Here is a 619-nt window from a genome sequence, read left to right as displayed (position 1 = left end):
GGGCCCGCGTGTGCCTGGCCAGGGCCTCGGCCCCGCATTCCTCCCCGTTGACCTTGCTCCAGACGCCGGTGATGAGCTGCTTCTCCTCGGCTGACCAGTGCACCATGGCGGCGGGCGGTTTGTGGGCGCTGCGGGAGGACACAGACCCCGTAGCTGAGCTGTGGACCCCGCTGAGGTTTTATCCTCTCCCCGGGCAGCTCCTCCCCGCGCTGTGGGGGCCGGCCTGGGGGTCTGCGCGGGCGCTGGGCCGGGCCATCCATGGCATGGTCAGTCTGGTGAGGTGTGGTCTTCGAGGAAAAGCCCTGTGGGTCGCTTAACGGGCGGGCTCAGGACACCGTAGCCCCTTATCTCCCTCTGCTTGCCCCCATGACCGCCTGCACGCCCCACGCCGTGCCCCGCAGCCGGCGCTGCCCACGTCCGAGGTGTTTTACAATGGCCTCAAGGCAGCAGCACCCAAACCTGGGGTCCTTTGTGGGGTTCGCAGGCTCTCTGAATTGAGACAAGTTTCTCTGACGGGATCGACGACCGCGTTCATGGACCTGTAGAAATGAATCACAGCATCGCTGGGGTTGGAAGAGACACCCAGGATCCCCCAGTCCAACCCAACACAACCCCACCC

At 65.6% G+C, this 619-nt stretch overlaps 1 pseudogene; it reads right to left on the bottom strand.

The window, feature by feature from the left end:
• LOC104540028 overlaps positions 1 to 106 on the bottom strand; it is an 831-nt pseudogene extending 725 nt beyond the window's left edge.
• Positions 107 to 619: the final 513 nt, after the last annotated feature.

This window comes from Mesitornis unicolor, unplaced genomic scaffold (genome assembly GCF_000695765.1).
Source record: "Mesitornis unicolor isolate BGI_N332 unplaced genomic scaffold, ASM69576v1 scaffold19914, whole genome shotgun sequence".
Lineage (NCBI taxonomy): Eukaryota > Metazoa > Chordata > Aves > Mesitornithiformes > Mesitornithidae > Mesitornis > Mesitornis unicolor.
Note: the sequence above shows the minus strand (reverse complement) of the source record. Positions and strands in the feature narration are given on the sequence as shown.